The sequence below is a fragment of the Canis lupus genome, chromosome 12, assembly GCF_011100685.1.
Source record: "Canis lupus familiaris isolate Mischka breed German Shepherd chromosome 12, alternate assembly UU_Cfam_GSD_1.0, whole genome shotgun sequence".
Taxonomy (NCBI): Eukaryota; Metazoa; Chordata; class Mammalia; order Carnivora; family Canidae; genus Canis; species Canis lupus.
The window spans coordinates 856,279-874,678 of NC_049233.1; the positions used below are offsets into that span (position 1 = coordinate 856,279).

Sequence of the window (18,400 nt, forward strand, 5' to 3'; positions counted from 1 at the left end):
AAGGTATAAAATATTTGTAAAGTAAGGACATCATAATTTCTGGACTATCAGTTGGGAGAAGTCCTGACTGGTGTTCCTGACTCTGGCTGTGACCTTACAGATGATCTTAAGCAGGAGGGGCTAGAGAACAGGAATTCTTTAGAGGGTCATGGAAGAGGAGGCTGAATTTCTATTGCTTCTAAGACGAGTCACTCCTGAGTTCCTGCTGGGCTTAATTGCATGGTGACAAAACAGGGAGAAAATGTGTTAATTAATTAGCAAGTATTTCTAAGCACCTATTATAAATTCTGTTGAGGATTGTAAAGAAGTATAAGACAAGGTTGCCAATCAGGATACTAATATAGGAAAATTAAAATTAAATACATAATAAGAGACATCACAAGGCAATACTACACAGAATAAAACAGCACTCTAATGAATTAAACCCGATATTTATGGGCAACTACTATATCCCAAGTTTATGTTAGGACACTAGCCCTGCTCTAAAACCATTCCATGCCCAAATGTCAGTCCCAGCAGAACCATCGCTCATCATCCACGTAGCCTTGGCTCTCACTTATACCAAAGGAGGATCAGCAACCTCCCTGACCAGAAAGACATTTCAGTTTGCCACAGGCCTTCCAGTTTGAACTTCATTTGGAATCAAAACATAGTGATTGGGATGCCTGGGTAGCTCAGTGGTTGAGCATCTGCCTTGGGCTCAGGGCATGATCCCGGGAAGGGGATCGAATCCCACATTGGGCTCCCTGCATGGAGCCTGCTTCTCCCTCTGCCTCTGTCTCTACCTCTCTTTGTGTGTCTCTCATAAATACAATAAAAACTTTTTTAAAATGCAGTGCTTTTTGCTACTTTTGGCATTCTCATTTGCAGGAAGCTAGAAGTCTACCATGAACGGTGGTCCTAACATGGACACTCCTTGTCACTGAGTTATTTACCAGGGTCCACTCCAGGTTGGGTGGATACCTCTGAATCTCCCACCAGAGTTCTGCTCTGCTAAAGGCAGAATTATATCTTGAATCAGAATGGTGGCATTCCAGATGTCAGAGGGGCCCCAGACTTAGGTCCCTGGAAGGAGCCTTGAGGCAGAGGGGGACACCTGGTTCTGGAAGAGGGCTGGGGTGCCTGAGAAAAAAAGGACAAGGATGCCAGGTTTTTAGTCATCTGGGCAAATGGTGACTGAGCATGTGTCAGCTGCCAGGACAGGAGTGTCACTGGTTCTCAGAAGAAAGCAGATACCGCCTATCCCTAGCTTCTAATCATTGAATTTCTGCAGCCTGGACCTAATTTAAAAAACAAAACCAAACTAAGCAAGAACACCTCTGAGCGCCCCCCACCAGAGTGTCAAACATCCAACCTAATGCCTTTCCACCAAGGCACCCAACTGGAGCATTGGGGGTCAAAGGGTATATGTTCTGGGAGTGTGGAAGTTTCTCCAAATGTAACAGGAACTATGAGCCCGAACACAGTGGCTAACAGTCTCCCTTCTCCCTTCTTTCTCCCTGATGCTCACTTGGAAATCTAGGGAGAAACCCTCTGACAATCTCCAGGGATGGGCTCTCATTAGAGAAAAGTGAATGATGAGGGGTAAGGAGGGAATGGCTCCTTCCTTACAAGCTAAACACCACACCCCACCCAGACCCCCTCAGGAGAGATCAATGCCCAAGACCCCTGGAGCTGAGGTGGGCGCCCAGCGTGAGGGCAGAGAGGTGAGGAGGTGAGCTCCGGGGCCTCGAAGCCTCGGCCCTCCCTTCCCTCTAGGCTCCACTTGGCCTAGGGGAGCCCCCAGCACTGCCCCGGGTGCCCCCCGCTGCTCCAGCACCGGAAGGAGCCTGGGCGCACCTGCCCAAGCTGGCACAGCCTCAGACTCTGGCGGTGCGCTCCCCCCACCCGCAAACCTCCGGACTAAAGGGAAGTTTTCACCGCAGCATGGGTTTCAATCCTCCAAGAACTCTCCTTTAGTACACTTGTGTACAGGTGGCAAAACCAAGACTCAGGGAAGTACCTTGTTCAAACCCATACGGCTCTGGGATCAGAGTTCTTCTCCCAACTCAATTTCACTTCACTTTCAATTACACTTTGTTCCTTAGTGTAACGTGGCAGCGGGACCTGGATGGGTGGGATGTTATAGGGACCATCTAAGGAACAAAGTGTATTGAGGTTTGTGCAAGACAGCATCCAGCTCCTTCTTCCAGAGGCCAGGTCTCCCCTTTCAGCCCCTTGGACTTCCCAGAGTTCCGTTCTTCTGACCCCACTGGGCCAGGGTCTGTCCTGACAGCCTCTGTTACCTTCTGAGACTCATTCACTGGACTCAGTCACAGTGCTCTGCCCTCTGTGCCAGCACCAGTGCCCCTTGCAGCTGACTGTGCCAGCACACCTGTTTCTGGACAGTGACTGCTGGTGTGGTAAGAAGATCCAATGACCTGGGGCCCAGTCATCCTCATTTTTCTCACTTCTGCCTCCTACAAAGGCCTCTGTTCCAGAAATAAGACATCCCCAGAGAAAACAGGTTTTTGCTGACTTCTGGTCCCAGTGATGGGTCTCCTTTCCTCTGACATGTTGAGTCTCTTGCTCTCTCTCCTTCCCTGTTCCTACCTGTCTAAATTGTCAGAGATGCCTCTCCCTGGAGAGAAGGGGCCCAAAAGTTATGTACCTCCCCTGCCCCCAGCCGCCCCCAGCAGCAACTATAAAGCCCACAGCAATGGCCAAGTGAGACAGCAAAGTGAGCCGGGCATATTGTACAGAAAGTGTTGGAACCCAAGAGTCCAGCTGTTCCAGTCCTTGGCTTCCTTCTACCATGTAACTTATCCCAACTGATCTTACTGATCCCACAACCCTGGCCCTAGTAAGCTTTTAATTCTTCTTGAAACTTCATGTCCTAATGAGAGTCCAGACATCAACTTGCCCTCTGCAGCCCACTCCTGCTGTAGAACCCAGGCATTCTGATTTTATTTAAGATTTTATTTTTAAGATTTTAAGATTTTATTTTTTAATTCATGAGAGGCACACAGAGAGGCAGAGACATAGGCAGAGGGAGAAGCAGGCTTCCTGCGAAGAGCCCAATGCGGGACTCCATCCCAGGACCCAGGACCCCGGGATCACGCCCTGAGCCGAAGGCAGACACTCAACCACTGAGCCGCCCAGGTGCCTAATCATTTAATTTTAATGATTAAAACCAATGCCAGAGGCACCTGGGCGGCTCAGTGGTTGAGTGTCTGCCTTTGGCTCAGGGCGTGATCCTGGGGTGCTGGGATCGAGTCCCATATCGGGCTCCCTGCAGGGAGCCTGCTTCTCCCTCTGCCTGTGTCTCTGCCTCTCTCTGTGTGTCTTCATGAATAAATGAATAAAATCTTAAAAAAATAAAATAAGAAATAAAACCAATGCCAAATAACTTATAAAGGCTCTTCATTTCCACTGTAGGATGGAATGCCTGAAAAGGGAGTAGGCCAGGTAGGTGTGGATTTGATAGGAACAGGCTTGGGTTAAATGAACAAAAGGACTTTTGGATGGTGTTTTTTTCTTTTTCCTTTGATATTTGTTTCTTTTTTAAAATTTAAATTCGATTAGCCAACATAAAGTACATACTTAGTTTCATATGTATTGTGCAATCATTGATATTTTATTTTTCTTGTGCCCTCTCTCTGGTGTCTCCCAGTGACTCTGCCCTGGAGACTGTTGTCTTGCACATTCTCTTCTCTTCCTCCTCCCGGTCTCTCTGCGAACTCCTTCAGCTTGAACCATTATTACTGCAGATAGCTTCCAGACTCATCTCTAGCCTGTATTTGCTCTGAAATCCAGTCCTGTATTTCCAGGCTTATTTTTCCCATAACAACTTCACTTAGATGTCATGTCATATTGAACATGTTTGTCCAGCAAACATTTTTGGAGCATTTCTTCCATGCTAGATCTGAAGATACATCAGTGAACAAAGCAACAACAGGCCCTGCCTTAGGGATCTCACAGTCCACTGGGAAAGGCAGATATCACACAAGGAATGACACATAAATACAGAAGAGTTACAAGTGTGCAAAAAATGCTAACAGGCACCGCCTCATCTTCCCACCATCAGGTCTCTACAATTTCCCTCATCTGCATCCATTCTCTCCCTCCCTGATCCCTCTTAACATTGGAGGAGTCCTTCTAACCTGTCTTGCCTTTCCGTAGGTTTCTTTTTTATTTATTTATTTATGATAGGCACGCAGTGAGAGAGAGAGAGAGGCAGAGACACAGGCAGAGGGAGAAGCAGGCTCCATGCACCGGGAGCCCGACGTGGGATTTGATCCCGGGTCTCCAGGATTGCGCCCTGGGCCAAAGGCAGGCGCCAAACCGCTGCGCCACCCAAGGATCCCCTTTCCGTAGGTTTCTAACCCCCTCCCCAACACTCTGTCTACTTCCCCTTCTTCTCCAGGTCCTTCCCATTGGCATCCACGCTCTAGAACAGTGTGCACAAGAATCAGCAGTAAGAGATTCTATTTGTCTACTTATTTATTTATTAAAAATTCTTTTTTATTGAGGTACAATTGATATACATTATATTAGTTTCAAGTGTATAACAAAATGATTAGATATTTGTATATATTGAGACATGATCACCACAATAAGCCTAGTTAACATCCATCACCACATATAATTGCAATTTTTGCATGTGTGTGTTGAAAACTTAAGATCTACACTCTGTGTAACTTTGAAATATACAACACGGTATTATTAACTATAGTCACCATGCGGTACATTACATCCCCAAGACTTACTTATCTTATAACTGGAAGTTGTACCTTCTGATCCTTTTTACTCATTTTGCCCACTCCCACCCCCTGCCTCTGGTAACCACCAATCTGTTCTCTGTATCTATGAGCTGTTTTGTTATAGCATCCACATATAAGTGAGATCATTCAGTATTTGTCTTTCTCTTTGACTTACTTCCCTTAGCATAATGCCTTCAAGGTCCATCCATGTTGTCACAAATGGCAGGATTTCCTTTTTTATGGCTAAATAATATTTCATTGCATATATGCGATATTATTTCTAAAATGTAGGTTTTGGCCCCTGTCCCTTGGGGTTCCTGAGTCAGTAAGTTTGGGGTTGGGGCTGGGATCTGCATTTTAACAAGCTCCCAACCAATCTTGAAGCCTCTGGGCCAGGGGCCACACTTTGAAAAGTTCTGTTCTTCCAGCATCCATCTTAACAAGCCCATATTTTTCCCAGCTCTGCCCTCTGTCATTGCCAAGTTTCTTGAAATCATTCCTAAAAACACAATCTCTATTTTCTCATCTTCTATTCACTGTATATATATTTCCTTTGCAAATTTTATCAGAGTAATTCATGTGAATAGCTTTAAAGTCCAGTTGTCCTATAGATTCATTACAAAAAATAGCTATCTCTGTTGCACCTGCCCCCTTCACATCTGATGTTTGCTATCCAGAGGTGGCAACTCTTAACTTTTAGTTTTTCTCCTGTTATTTACACCTACAGACTTAAACATCACACATTCATATTATATTGTTATTTATAGATTTTTTTTTATATTTATAGATTTTTAACAAAGACCTTAAATGCATCTTTTATTGGGCTAAGTAATATTACAAGACTCAAAATAGTTTCCTGTCCCAATTTTGCCTCTGAAAAGACTTAATAATGTATATGTATCCAATATCATGTGGAATTAATATCCTTTTCAAAACAAAACACAATTTTAAATTTCTAATTTTCTTATCAATTAACCTCATTTTCAGCAGCAATTACTAAATAAAACGAAAAATAAATTCTCTGATAGCAAATTACACAAGCCCAAGAGAGAATAATCCAAGCATATTACCTTAGTTTCTCAGAACATAATTTATCTAGCATTTGGCTCACAAATTTAAAAATCAGCTGTATTAAAACATGACAGCACATTTGCTGTTAACTCCTGCTTGTGTCTTAAGAAAGCTCTTACGGAAAGAATTTTAAAAATGTTTCACAGGTAGCAGGTGCAGACCAGCGATTTGGGAAATGGGCAACTAAAAATTGCAGTCCTTGTTAGCATTGCCAGGCACAGCCACAGGGAAGTATGGAATGCTCTTCAGTAGGCTCCCAGTCCAGGAGATGGCATTCCAGAATTCTTCCTTTTCTTTTTGCAAAGCAGAATGCTAGCAGAGTTTTCTGAATATGCACCTTCCTCTTCATCAGCTCTGTGGTGGGGACACCGTCAGGCTGGGCCTGTGGTGATGTGGCTGATTTCCTCTTCCTCCTCCTCCTTTCTCTTTCTCAAAACTTGTATTGTAGTAAAATATACATAACATAAATCTACCATTTTAACCATTTTTAAAGTGTACAGTTCAGTGGCATTAAGTACATGCACATGGTTGTGCAACCATTGCTGGTGACTTCTTCCTGATTCCGCCTCCTGGAATCACCATGCTCAGGCCCGGTTTCACCTTGTTGCTGTCCAGGTACTTGAAACATGGGTAGGGACCTCCGATGGTGCAGCTTGGCCTTTCTGGTCATATCCTTCCAGAAGCTGTGCTAGGGCAACACAGCTGTGACCTCCATGGGCACCTGGTGTGCTAGACCTCTCCCTGAAGCCCCTTTCTGTGGCCATTTCTGAATATGTGAACTAAGACTTGAGCAACCGTTTTCTTATAACCAGGCGAATAGTTCTTAATGTCCTTATAAATGTTTTTCTTTTCTGAATACACTGCTCCCTGGTCAATTCTTGTGCCAGCAGTCTAGAGCCCTGCCCTAAGCCTTCAACTGCCTGTGGAACTGGTCCTCATTTTCAAATATGTTGGCTGCTGATGGAATTGTGCAGACTTTTCTGGATCTACATTTTCTATGAGCTTTCCAGCTAGTTCTAGTGCCTACAGTTCCAATGCCTACAGGGATGCTGTGTAGAGCGCTTTTCTCGTGAGTGGGGGGAGGGGCAGAGGGTGAGAATCTTTAAGCAGACTCCTTACTAAGCAAGGAGCCCGACATGGGCTCACGACCCATGAGATCATGACCCGAGCTGAAACCAAAAGTCAGACACTTAACCAACGGAGCCACCCAAGCACCTGCATTAGTTCGTAGTTTCTGCATCTCCTTCAACATTATGCCTGTTGCTCAGAAGATTTTCTTTTCCATATTCAGAAGTGGCACTGTCATAATCTGGCTTGCATTTTTTTTTAAAAGCAGTTTTCAGGTATTTCTCTCCTTTGGTAAGATGTTCTAGCTCTTCATTTCTCTTTTGACCCACCATTCCACAGTCTCTCCCTCACGTTAAGATCAAGAAGGCCTCTTCCTTTTGGGCCCTGAAAGAGCCCTAGTTAGAGTTTTACAGATTTTTGTTTCTTTGTTTCTGATGTTACCTATTTACTTATTCATTGCCTTTCTCCCTTACTTGGGAGAGCTTCCTACCTAATTTTTTACCACTATGTCCCATGCCTGAAATACCACATGCCTTATGGAAGCTTCTTAAGGAATATTTTCGAATGAATGAATGAGAAGTTCTAGACACAGAGAATGCCTATCAGAGAGGAACTTAGAGCAATCAAGAATCTCCTAGATTCTTCTCTAATCCATTCCCACTGCTACTACTTGTTCTAGCACTTTATACTTTTTAAAAAGTAAATAAAGGAAAGAAAGAAATCATCCCAAGTATCTCCCCCTACCATTTTCTCGTGTCTCTTTACTGAGAGAACTTTTTACTACTGCCTAACACATCAGTTCTGACCTTGACTGCCTCAAGAGACCCAGCAACATCTGGCCTTATCCAATTTACAGCCTGACTGCCTTCCTTTCATGCATAACAACCCATAAGCTCTCCTCAGGCAGGGACAGTATGAGAGTCCCAGAGAGTGAAGGGGGTCTCTGCTCAAGTGCCCTCCCTTTTTGGTGTGACGTCTCCTTACTTCCACCTAGCTTAGGGAGTGCTTCTGAGATCTGTCCACATGACCTCTATGTTTTTGAACAACACATTTTCTCCTTTATCTGAGCTCCAACAATCCTTAGTGTTAGAGAGATGATATGCAGTTTCTGTTTGTGTTGCCTCCTTAGCATGTGTTAAATGAGATGATTCACCTAGGCACATAGAGTGAGAAAAAAACCCACAAAAACCAAAACCTGAGGATTCTGATTAGTAAAATTCTTGAGGAAAGAGGAAAGCACAGAGATCAAATGATTCATTCATTCAACAGCATAGTTGAGTCAGTAGTCATGCCCATGACATCTGCATAAAAATAAAATTAAAAAAAAGGAAGAGGAAAGAATTATCATAGCTTCACCCTATAAGGTGCATGCTTCCACATGCATGGGTAACATAGTTCTGCTGACTCAACAGACACAGGAATGACAAAGATGGGCAATGCTCCCAATTAAATTTAAAAAATGCACAAATTGGGGTGCCTGGGTGGCTTGGTCGGTCCAGCAGTCAGTGGAGAGTGCAACTTTTTTTTTTTTTTAAGATTTTATTTATTTATATGAGAGACACAGAGAGAAGGCACAAGCAAGAGGAGGGGCAGAGGGAGAGGGAGAAGCAGACTCCCTGTTGAGCACAGAGCCCACACGGGGCTCCATCCCAGGACTCTGAGGTCATGACCTGAGCTGAAGTCAGATGCTTAACCCACTGAGCCACCCAGGTGCCCCAAGCATACGACTCTTGATCTCGGTGTTGTGAGTTCAAGCCCTACATCAGGCATAGATATTACTTTTTTAAAAAAATCTTTAAAATAAATGCAAAAGTGAGAATGATTCCTGAATAAAAATTAATATACTTTAAGGAGGACTATAGCTCCTGGGCCCAGCACAGCCTCTGAGCCCTCCATGTCCCTTATCACAGCTTCTAGGCACACAACCAAGACCACTGCAGCCCCAGGGGCCACCACACAGTGGGTCTCCATGACGGACTCCTCCGTAGGCCTCAGAGCAACTCAGCCTGTCAGGCCATCGCTGTCTCCACCACAGCCTCTGTACCCACTATGACCTCTAACGCAGCCCCCGATACCACTACCGTTTCCATTAAAACCCTTGTGACAAACACTAAGTCCGTGCCCTCCTTAGTCACCCCAATAACTGCCAAGCCCATCACAGGCTCTGAGAGCACCTCTTCCTCCATGATGACATATGTGCCCACCACAGTCTTCACTATGACCTCGGAAATCACCACAAGCCCTAGGGCCACCATAGATTCCACTGCAGCTTCAAATGCCACTGCAGAGTCTCTCCAGCATAGGCTCTGAGATCACCATGCCCTCCACATCAATATGTGTGCCCACAATGGCATCCTCCTTCACCTCTGAAATCTCCATAAACTTGGATGCCACCATAGCTTCTACTACAGCCCCTGAGATCATCCCACCTTCCACTACCATGTCTGTGTCAACCACTTTCTCCAACACTGCCTTTGAGATCACCTCAGCCTCTGAATGCACTGTGCTCTTCATCATGGTCTCTGAGACTACCATACCATGTCTTCCATAATAATGCCTGGGCCCATGGATACCCTTAAAATAAGCTCTAAGACCACAACAGCCTCTAATACCACCATGGCCTCCACTACCAATGCTGAGAACACGTTGGTTTCCATGGAAGCTTCTGAGAGCACTCTGGCCTCTACCACAGCCTCAGAGATGACTAGGGTCTTCACTAAAGCCTCTGTCACAGCTTCAGAGTCTGTGCCTCCCACAAGTGTGGCAAGACCTGCTGAAACCACTACAGCATCCATGCCCACCACATTCTCTGCCATAGCCTCTGAAACTACCACAGCCTCTGAGACCACCAAAGATTCTGACTTCACCATGGTCCCTCCCACCACCTTTAATACCACCAGATCCTCCACCATAGCATCTCCAGCCATGATAGTCTCTACTACATGCTAGTAGCCCTACTAGCTTTTGAGTCCACTGTGGCCTTCAGCATAGTCTCTGAGACCACCACATCTTCCACAATAATATCTCTGGTCCCCATAGCTTCTACTACAGGTGCTAAGAACACAACAGTCTCTGAGACCACCATGGTCTCCATCATTACTTCTGAGACCACTCTGGGTTCTTCCATAACATCTATGCCCATCATACTTATCACCACAGACTCTGAGACCACCAGTGCTCCCAGCACAGCTTTCAAGATAATTACTCCTCCACCACAAGGTCCATTCTAACCACAGCCTTCAGCATAGCCTCTGAAATCAACATAAGTTCTTCAACTATCCTAGTCTCTCAAACAACTTCAGAGGCCCTCAGGTGCAGCATTACAGCATCCATGCCAATGACAGCCTCTATCCCAGACTTTGAGGCCTCTGGGGCCTCTACCAAGGTCTCTGAGACCACCATGGCCTCCACAATTATATGTGGGCCCATTACAGGCTCTAAGAACACAGTTTTTGAGATTACCATGGCCTCCACCACCACCACTGAGACCACTAAAGCATCAACTGATCTCTCTGACAACACCGTGGCCTCTACCATAGCCTCTGAGGCCCTGACAGTATCCACTAAAATTTTTGTGATGCTTGGAGAGTTTGTGCTCTCCACAACAATTCCGTCTGCAGAGACCCTGACTGTCTCAACCACAGAGCACCACACTTTCTGTCTCAGCATCTGGGCCCATCATATTTTCTTCCACAGATTCTGGGGACCAAAACTTCCATATCACCTTCTGGACCCACCACAACATCTTTCGCTTTGGCCTCATCACCCACCCTAGTCTCTACTTCTGCCTCTGGGGTCCCCACAGTCTCCACAGTCCCCACCAGTGTCTCTGAACCTTTCACAGACTCTTCCATCACCTCAGTGCTCACCAAAGCCATTGACTTTTCTATTCAGTCCATCACCAACACAGCTATATATCAGGTACTGACCACCATCTCTTCTCTAAGCACACACATTTACCTCCAGTGTTAACCATCATCTTTTTGCCTGTTTCTGTCATTTCTGCTCTAGACTCTAGTCAAGCTACCACTCCTATACTTCTGCTCCCTCTTCTTGAATCCTATTCATTTCTACTCTGTCTCACCTTCTTTTGTTCATTGTCCATTTCTAACCCAACCAGAAACACTTCTTTGCAAGTATCCCCCCTACACTCACACACACACACACACACACACACACACACACACACACAAGCTCATTATATTCCATCACAGAAGTGATGAATGCCTAGGTTCTAGGCAGAACCTAGAGGGAACTCACCTCAACTCTGTGACAAACATCCCAATTTGTCAGATGCTGTCACTTCTGTGCCAAGCACAATCAGCTCTGTTCCATCCACCACCTGTGACACTGCCATCTCATCTTCAATATATTGAGCCCTGATCCAGGGACTGCAAACTACACTTCATGGGCCAAATCTGGCTGTTATCTGTTTTCCCAAATGAGATGTTATTGGAACACAGCCACTTGTACTCCTTTACGTCTATAGTTGCTTTCCAGCTACTTTGCATACTTGTGACAGAGACTTTGTGACCCAAACAACTTAAAAATTTGCCATATGATGACCCTTTACAGAAGGTGTTTGCCAACCTTTGCTCCAAGGTTGATTAAGACCAAAATTATTTTTTCATACTCTGGCACTTGCTCTGAATAAAAGCACCTCTGTGCTTGCCATCCGTACTCATGTTGGATGTGACTCTACCACTTTGTTCTGAGATACCCACTGCTGTTCCGGTGACTGACATGTTCTTGCATCAACACAACCCCTTCCAGTCTAAGCACAGCCCTTGCTGCTGATGCCACCTGCTGTATGTATTAGGTCCTCCTGTATTTTTTTTTTGTATTTTTTTTTATTGAGGTTCGATTTGCCAACATATAGTATAACCCCCAGCGCTCATCCCGTCCAGTGCCCCCCTCAGTGCCCATCACCCAGTCACCCCAACCCCCACCCACCTCCCCTTCCACCACCCCTTGTTCATTTCCCAGAGTTAGGAGTCTTTCATCACCCTCACTGATATTTTCCACTCATTTTCCCTCCTTTCTCCTTTATTCAATTTCACTATTTTTTATATTCCCCAAATGAATGAGACCATATAAAGTTTGTCCTTTTCTGATTGACTTACTTCACTCAGCATCATACCCTCCAGTTCCATCCACGTTGAAGCAAATGGTGGGTATTTGTTGTTTCTAATGGCTGAGGAATATTCCATTGTATACGTAGACCACAGCTTCTTTATCCATTCATCTTTCGATGGACACCGAGGCTCCTTCCACAGTTTGGCTATTGTGGACGTCGCTGCTATAAACATCGGGGTGCAGGTGTCTCGGCATTTCACTGCATCTGTATCTTTGGGGTAAATCCCCAGCAGTGCAATTGCTGGGTCTAGGGCAGATCTATTTTGAACCCTTTGAGGAACCTCCACACAGTTTTCCAGAGTGGCTGCACCAGTTCACATTCCCACCAACAGCACAAGAGGGTTCCCCTTTCTCCACATCCTCCCCAACATTTGTTGTTTCATGTCTAGTTAATTTTCACCTTTCTCACTGGTGTGAGGTGGTATCTCATTGTGGTTTTGATTTGTATTTCCCTGATGGCCAGTGATGCGGAGCATTTTCTCATGTGCTTGTAGGCCATGTCTATGTCTTCTTTGGTGAAATTGCTGTTCATGTCTTTTGCCCATTTCATGATTGGATTGTTTATTTCTTTGCTATTGAGTTTAATAAGTTCTTTATAGATCTTGGATACTAGCCCTTTATCTGATAGGTCATTTGCAAATATCTTCTCCCATTCTGTAGGTTGTCTTTGAGTTTTGTTGACTGTTTCTTTGGCTGTGCAGAAGCTTCTTATCTTGATGAAGTCTCAATATTTCATTTTTGCTTTTGTTTCTCTTGCCTTCATGGATGTATCTTGCAAGAAGTTGCTGTGGCCAAGTTCAAAAAGGGTGTTGCCTGTGTTCTCCTCTAGGATTTTGATGGATTCTTGTCTCACATTTAGATCTTTCATCCATTTTGAGTTTATCTTTGTGTCTTGTGTAAGAGAGTGGTCTAGTTTCATTCTTCTGCACGTGGCTGTCCAGTTTTCCCAGCACCATTTATTAAAGAGACTGTCCTTTTCCAGTGGATAGTCTTTCCTGCTTTGTCGAATAGTAGTCGACCATAGAGTTGAGGGTCTATTTCTGGGTTCTCTATTCTGGTCCATTGACCTATATATCTGTTTTTGTGCCAGTACCACACCGTCTTGATGATCACAGCTTTGTAGTACAACCTGAAATCCGGCATTGTGATGCCCCCCGGCTCTGGTTTTTTTTTTCAATATTCCCCTGGCTGTTCGGGGTCTTTTCTGATTCCACACAAATCTTAAGATGATTTGTTCCAACTCTGAAGAAAGTCCATGGTATTTTTTTTAAGATTTTATTTATTTTTCATGAGAGACACACAGAGAGAGAGAGAGGCAGAGACACAGGCAGAGGGAGAAGCAGGCTCCATGCAGGGAGCCCGATGTGGGACTCGATCCAGGGACTCCAGGATCAGGCCCTGGGCCAAAGGCAGGCGCTAAACCGCTGAGCCACCCGGGCTGCCCAAGTCCATGGTATTTTGATAGGGATTGCATTGAATGTGTACATTGCCCTGGGGAGCATTGACATTTTCATAATATTAATTCTTCCAATGCATGAGTATGAAATATTTTTCCATCTCTTTGTGTTTTCCTCAATTTTTTTCAGAAGTGTTCTGTAGTTTTTAGGGTATAGATCCTTTCCCTCTTTGGTTAGGTTTATTCCTAGGTATCTTATGCTTTTGGGTGCAATTGTAAATGGGATTGACTCCTTAATTTCTCTTTCTTCAGTCTCATTGTTAGTGTATAGAAATGCCACTGTATGTTCTGAGCACACTCACCTCACCTTTGTTGACAACCACGATTGTGGTGTCAGCTGTGCTCCCAGTGATGGCCCCTGTCTCATCCTGAGTAAATCTGAGTCCATCATTCCTTCCTCTAGCAACATCCTTATGCCCAGAGAGTACATCACAAGAATATCAGACCCTCTCCCTTTTATCCCAGCCCACACTCTCTATTTGGATGATTGCTGCATCAATCCCAGTCACATTTCCTCAGTTTTAGCCTCCACCATCACCAGCACCATTACCATCACCAGCACCACCAGTGGACATAGTATACCTCCTCTTCTGTAAGACACTCACCTCTACTCTGGGGACCTCATGGCTTCAGGTGAACCACTTTCTACCATCTCTTCTCCCACCATGCAGCTCTTCTCAAACAACCAACATGATTAGTGTGTTAGATCAACCCTTCTGCTCTCAGTACACCTGCCTCCTTTTAATTATTGTCAGTATAAATGCATCATATCATGTGACTTGCTTCCTAGGCACCAGGACCACTGGAACGAGACCAACTGCCCCATCTCTGTCACCATGGCCCCTGCAATGGACTCCATGTCCCCTGCTACCAGGAATATTGTACTTGAGGAAGCCCAGATACCTCTGACTGGGTACATCCACTGTTGAGCACCATCTATCAGCTCTGTTCCAGGTACCAGGAACACCAGGATGAGATCTACCCAGGAGCCAACCACCACTCCTGGAAGCAGCACCACTTCGCATAAAATAGGCCCACTCACCACGGGCACGGACCCAGTTACTATGAGCCAAATGCCAACACATGGGACTAAGCCAAACGGATATTTGCAGCCCTGGGACAGCGTCCTCATCTCTCTATTTGATGTTGTGGTAGGTGTTGGACCATTATCAGGACTGAGCTTTTGGCTGGTGAGTTACCATGGGTGGGGATGGAGGAACTACCTACATGATGGATCATGGGTGGGAAGAGAATAATGAGAATAGGACCACTAGGATGTTCAGGACAATAGAGCTGTGTGTGGAGAGTCACATACATCCTAGCGCAGTCAACATAAGAGCATCAGAAGCATACCTATTGGTCTCACAAATCAGCTTTATCAGCTCACTGCAACAAGAGAGACGGCACACTGGAGGGACTAAGGAGCTTTATACTAAACCAAGGGAAAGAGTCATTATAGTGTTGAGGGAGTGCAGAGTTTTGGTGAAAGTTAAATGCAGCAAAGTGTTAGTAAGCTCACAACAAAGTAGAATGAATACTAGGGTCAACAGTAGCTCCAGAATGTGAAGCGGACTCAGTTTCCTTGGAGACAACAAAGTTACAACAAATGGGGAATGCTGTGTAGTTGACCCTTGAACAACATGGGGGTTAGGGGCACTGACATCCTTTATAGTCAAAAATCTGTGTAACTTTTGTGTCCCCCAGAACTTAACTACTAATAGCCTACTGTTGACTGGAAGTCTTTTAAAAAAAAAAAAAAAGATTTTATTTATTTATTCATGAGAGACAGAGAGAGAGAGAGAGAGAGAGAGAGAGAGAGAGAGAGGCAGAGACACAGGCAGAGGGAGAAGCAGGATCCCTACAGGGAGCTGGATGTGGGACTCAACCCTGGGTCTCCAGGATCAGGCCCTGGGCTGAAAGCAGCGCTAAACTGCTGAGCCACCCGGGCTGCCCTGAAAGTCTCACCAACAACATAAACAGTTGGTTAACATATATTTTGAATGTTATACATATCATACTGAACTCTTACGGTAATATAAGCTAGAGAAAAGAAAATGTCATTAAGAAAGTTCTAGGGAGAGACACCTGGGTGGCTCAGCTGCTGAGTGTCTGCCTTTGCCTCCAGAGTTCTGGGATGGGTCCCGCATTGGGCTCCTGCATGGAAGCCTACTTCTCCTCCCTCTGCCTGTGTCTCTGCCTCTCTCTGTGTCTCTCATGAATAAATAAAAAAATAATTTTTTAAAAGAAAGTTCTAGGGAAAAACTGGGTGGCTCAGTTGGTTAAGAGTCTGCCTTCTGCTCAAATCATGATCCCATGGTCTTGGGATGGAGCCCCGCATCGGGATCCCTGCTCAGAAGCCAGCTGCTTCTCCTTCTCCCTGTCTATACCTCTTGCTTGTGCTCTTTTGCTTGTTGTATTTCTCTCTCAAATAAATAAAAAATTTTTAAAACTCTTTAAAAGGGGCACCTGGTGGCTCAGTGGTTGAGCATCTGCCTTTTGCTCAGGTCATGGTCCCAGGGTCCTGCGATCGAGTCCTACATTGGGCTCCCCACAGGGAGCCTGCTTCTCCTTCTGCCTGTCTCTGCCTGTCTCTGCCTCTCTCATGAATAAATAAATAAAATCTTTAAAAAATCAAAAATAAAAAGTCTTAAAAAAAGAAAATTCTAAGGAAGAGAAAATACATCTACAGTATTATATTGTATTTCTCAAAAAATTCAGTGTAAAAGTGAACCAGTGGAGTTTAAAGCCATATTGTTCAAGGGTCAACTGTATTCAGAAACTCTTCTCTGCCTCTGGGATGGAGATTGAAGCTGGTATTCTTTGTTAAAGTAACTTAGATTCTCCAGACAAGGGTAGGATGTTTGCTTCTTACAAATATAATTTCAAACAGGAAACTTGTGATAGTCTATGTATTTAGAGAACCACATTTTTCATTGACAAAATCACTGAAAGTGACTAAGTCACTGTTATGAAGGTTTACAACTGCAGTGTGTCCTTGGGGAAAACATTTTCCTGTGAACCTTGCAGCTGGCCTTACCCATATTGTCATCCCACCCTGAGGAATGGAAGTATGGACTGTTACTTTCTCAGTCTGGTTTTTACTTTCTCAGAGAGTATGATATAAAGACCATGAGAGAGAGAAAGACAGAAAAGGTAAATAACAGATGTAATGAGAGGTAGGAAAAAGGAGAAGAAAGGTGAAATGGGATTCACCTATAAGTATAGGAGTCAATGTGATGTGAATTGAAGACTGTTGAGAAAATAGGGACAAGCTTATTTTTTATAAAGTAGCTGAAAATAAGCACTAGAAAAAGGATCTCTAAAAAGTCCTAGAAAGATGAACATTTGAACTCCCAACAGGTTTTTCACCTTCATTATAGACATTGCTTCCAAGGGCAAAAGAGTGAAGGTGGGAAAACCTCCTTCTATAATTTTACCCAAGTGAAAAGAAATTCACTTTTCTAGGTACCTCTTAGCACAGTTTAAACAGGTTGGAAGTTTCAGAATACTTCACTAAATACTAAAAAGGCAGATAACAAGGAAATGATCTTCACAAGGACAGAAGCCACAGAAACACTCACCCTCCTATAGGGGAAGCTTCTGACGCTCTGAGAACTGACATGTGTAGAGGCCCAGAAGCCCCTGAAGCTCTCTGTGGTGGATGATAGCCATGTGCCAGGCAGCAAAATGCATCTCTGCTTTCCATTCTTTATCCTGGTCTTCATCTTCTATTCTAATGCATTTTTCTTGTTCTATCTTTTAAAAATATATTTATTATTTCCTGTTTGGGCTGTATGTGTTCCTGTAAGTGGTCTTCAACATTTATAGGGTGACCCACAAAAAATACATGAGAAATTTACACACTAGCCACAAATAGTTGGCATAATTTCCAATCAACTTACTTTAGTTTTTTACTTCAGAATCTTGAACCTTTCCCATGGCAGAAACAAAATGCAACTTTCTGGCCATGAGAAATTCTCTAAATGTTTAAGATAAAGATGTAATAATAAAAACTAGCACTTTATTCGTTGTTTACTAGGTGTGAGGTCCAGAGCCAAGAGTGTAAGAGAACCTTGTCTTTTTTTTACTCTGGATAACCACGTTGGGGGTACATACTCTTATGATCCCATTTCACAAACTACGGCATGAGAGTCAGAGACTAAAGTAACTTCCTGAAGATCACAGGGCAGGGCGCTAATCCAAGTTGGCTTGATTGAAGAGCCATGTTCTTAGCTGCAGTTTAAAGCCTGTTCTTCAACTTTTAGCTCTTTATGGGCTTTCTCTTGTCTTTTTAAAAATTGAAGTAAAATTTACAAGAGGTGCACAAATCTCAACTGTACAATTTGATTAATTTTAAAATGTGCACACACCCCTATAATCACCACTCAGTTTAAAATATGAAACATTTCTATCATATGAGTAGTTTCTGGTGTGTCCCCTCCCAGTCATCCCAATACCTGCCCAACCAAAAGTAAATACTATTCTAACTTCTATTTTATGAACTTTCATTTATTTTGTACCTGTCTTCACAGATATACGAATTTTTAGTTGAATAGCACAACAAAAGACTCCCTATTTCTGGGAGACTCTACTTCTTAGGTACAGGATATGGATTTACCCTTGTCTCGAAAGTTTAGTGGCATATAATCATACCACGGTACAGAGAAAGATCACAATTTTCATATACAGAATATATAAGCACAATAACTAGAAGGCTGTTTTCACAGAGAAGTAAATAAATAAATAATAAGAAAACCAGTAATATCACACCTACCAAAAAAAAGGATAAAAACGGAAAATAGACAATATTGAAAAGTGAAAATTTGTGATTTTTCACAATTTAAGAGGGTTTAATGATCTGGAATGGAAAGAAGTTAACTCTAGTAATATATGTTTTTTATCTTTTAGAAGGACTTTTCTTTTCCTC

The 18,400-nt window shown here is 43.9% G+C and overlaps 1 pseudogene; it reads right to left on the minus strand.

The window, feature by feature from the left end:
- Positions 1–6,058: 6,058 nt before the first annotated feature.
- LOC100684800 lies at positions 6,059–9,136 on the minus strand (annotated as a pseudogene).
- Between the last annotated feature and the right edge of the window lie 9,264 nt (positions 9,137–18,400).